The sequence below is a fragment of the Nomascus leucogenys genome, chromosome 9 (genome assembly GCF_006542625.1).
Source record: "Nomascus leucogenys isolate Asia chromosome 9, Asia_NLE_v1, whole genome shotgun sequence".
NCBI classification, from domain to species: Eukaryota; Metazoa; Chordata; class Mammalia; order Primates; family Hylobatidae; genus Nomascus; species Nomascus leucogenys.
The window spans coordinates 21,859,137-21,862,797 of record NC_044389.1 but is presented as its reverse complement, the minus strand read 5'-3'; positions in this window follow the sequence as shown (position 1 = coordinate 21,862,797).

Here is a 3,661-nt window from a genome sequence, read left to right as displayed (position 1 = left end):
GGCTGGGAGAAGATAATTGTAAATGATTTATGTATGAATTAGGATTTTTATCTAAAATATGTTAAGTACTTCTGAAACTCATTAATAAGACAAACAACTTAAAAACAAGCAAAATATTTAAACAATTTCCCAAAGACAACATACAAATGGCAAAGCTGTATATGCAAAGCTGCCAGACATCACAATTTTCAGGAAGATGCAAATTAAAATTATAATGCAATGCTGCTACATAGTTACAAGAACATTGTAAGAATGGGAGGCAACTGCAACTCTCATCCATTGCAGATGGGAATGTATGATGGTACAATCGCTTTGAAATACATTATGGCATTGTTTTATAAGGTTATCTAAACACACGTTGTAAGACTCAGCAATTTCTCATTCTCAAAAGGAATTGAGAAATGTCTTTACAAATACATGTACGTAAAAGTTCATAGCAATTTTTTTCTTAATTTCAAAACCTGGACACAGCCCAAATATCTACCAACAAGTGAATGGCTTAACACATTTTGGTATATTCATATGATGAGATACTAAAAAACAAAAAGACCGCTGATACATATAATAACATGGATGGGTCTCGAAACCATTATGCTCAGTAAAGGAAGCTAGACACAAAAGACTAAATTCTGTATGATTTTATTTATATAAAATTCTAAAACGGTAAAACTATGGTATCAGAATGCAGATCAGTGTTTCCTTGGAGCTGGAGATGGGATATGGGATTAATAGCAAAAGGGCCATAGGTGACTTTCTGGGGTGACTGAAATGTTCTTATTGCCATTGCATTGTAAAAATATAGATATAGTTTTAAAAACATTAAATTGTATACAAAATCAGTACACTCTAGTTGTATATAAATTACATCTTAAGTTGATTTAAAACAAAAAGATTTAAGATACTTGGGGTTAAGACAACAATTGCCTTGTCTCGATCTGTTCAAAGTTTTTATAGATAAGATTGTACTTTTTCACTTATTTGAATTTAGAGTTGGCCAAGATTATTGTTGGCTAAGGAAATGTGAGCATAGATCATGGTATTACTTCTGATTGGAAGATTTTAAACCCATTAAGGAAAGGTTTAAAGGGATACCAGGAAATTATGGGGGTGAAAATTAATCTATATCTTGATTGTGGTGGTGGCTATGGAACTGTTTCTTTTATCAGAACTATTAGTGGATTGTACTGTATATAAATTATATTTCAAGCAACTTTTCAAAAACAATTACAACCCAGAAGTATTTCTAAGTAGCCAAAATATTGTTTAAACATACCCATTTGTAATGTTATGAAAGTTTTTTATTGTGAAAGCTCACGTACATTTAACACTAAAAATTTAATTAGCTTATACAAATAAGATTTTACATATGCTGACCATCGGGATGTGACTATAAAGATGCATTTGGTTGACTTGGCGGCTCTCTCTCATTACATCTCCTTGTCGACTATAATGAATCTAAGAATTATGGGGAATAGTCAGGGAACAGAAAGAAGCCAACAGACATATCTAAGAATAGAAATCATGACGAAAATCGTATAAATAGATTGCACTCTCTAAAGGAAGTCATGTACTCATATATACAGTAATGCTATTAGGCTAGTAGTGTTCTATTGTATGAATATACCACTGTTTAATGCATTCAACAATTGATGGACAGAATATTTATAATTACATGTGTATGATTTTAAGGAACATTTGTTTTATAAAAAATAATTTATAAATTTGTTTTTTGGCATAATGTCAGATCCAGAGCAAGAAAAATACAGTGGATTTAAGATAGATGGGTACGTGATGTAAGGAAATTTGTAGTATTTAGAACAGAAAAGTGTGTCAAGTTCTAGTCTGTTCTTCCACAGACCAAGAATCATTGACCTATTAGTTGTTAAATGGTGGTAAAGCACAGTGGTCAAAAGCATAGACCCCCAAGTCAGACCCCCTGAGTTCCAATCCATTTCTACTACTTATTTACTTATTATCACTTACTTATTTACATTAATCAACCTCTCTTTCTCATGCCTAAAATAGACAAATGGTCCCTACATCATAGCCGTGTTATGAGGATTGAATTAACACTTGTGAAGAATTTAGAACAGTGTCTACTAGCCACCAGTTATCTGTTATTATTTCTTTTCTCACATTCCTGCAAATATACATTTCAAATCAGCACTACTCTTCTCAAGCCTGCCTCTTTGCACAGTTCGCCACTTTGCACAGTGGCCTGGGGTCATTCTAGCCAACTGGCCAAGGAATCAGTAAAGCATGGCCTTGCTCATTGCAAATTTGTTTATCTTTAGGACTCTGTTAATGAGGTTCTAGCTCGATGAACTTGGAGTCAGATTATACCCTGTCAAAGGCCATTTTTTGGTGCATTCTAAATTAGCAACTGACTAATTTATTGGGTATTCCATATTCACAAAAATAGCAATTTCAAACCTGATGAAATGTAAATGTTTTATGGTCTATTTTATATTAAAAGTTGGCAAGTTTGGGGTAAGGTTGGGTCCTAGAAAACAATGATATTTTCTATATGACTCATAGGGGCAAACTGCCAGGAAAAATAGATTTTAACTTTTATTAACTTTTGCTCAGCCTTTGATTCTAGGGACAGAAAGTGTTATGGGCTAAGTTTAATTGGCTCAACATAAACTTTTGACAATCGATGTTCATATGGAGCCTGAATTGTAACAGCTACCTGAGAGTCGCACTGGCTGTGCCTGTGATATTTTCATCAGTTAGTGATTTTCAGTGACATAAAAGGGGGACATTTTCCCTTAAAATATTTCCCTTAGTAAGTCAATACTATTTTATAAATGAATTAAACATTCATAGTGAATAAAAAGAGACAGATCCTCGTATTTCTGACAACATTGAGGAAGAAAATTAGAATTATAACTGAGACTTGAAATAAGAAAGACAAAAATCAGGGAAAACATTAACCTTTATAAACTATGCTAGATGTCTTCCTGCAGACTAGGGGAAAAGAATTCCTCATTCCTAGCTCAGAGGACTTCCCTAAAAGACAATTTAAGCACTCGTTAATGAACAAAGTTCTTGTGAAAGTTCATCTCTAAAACATCTGATGACTCTGACAAGATTTGATTTCTTTTTATAGTCAAAGGCTATAATATGAGATAGAGATATGTTCATATCATTACAGGCATCCAGACCTTCTTTAAGATTACAGTGACATATAATGAAACCTATAATTACCTTTATAAAAATTTTGTCCTGTTGGCTCAGTTCAGAGATTGCTCTGTCATTAAAAGAGGACACAGTTCTTTTTAGTGATATAGAAATGAAGCCTTTCTTTACCCCCTAATTCTCAGCATGAACTGGTCATTTCTTCTTTTAAAACCATCAACTGTATGGGAATTTTGGTGAATGCCAGATCCAACTTCCTCTGTCTTCTAAGAGGAATAGAAAGCCTTTCTCAAAAATTCTGTGTTTCAGACCTGAGTGATAGGTTGCCCTTCATTTGTGGACCAGCACATGACCCACTCCAAGGTGTAACTTGGGTTATCAGATTTTGTTTGTCTTTCTTGTTGGAATAGAGTCAGGCAACTTGAACCCAGGAAAGCCCTCACAACTGATTTGGAATAACTTAATTAGTGGTGAGAAGTCAGACTTCTCTTAATCCTATTGAAGTCAGAATAGACTTACA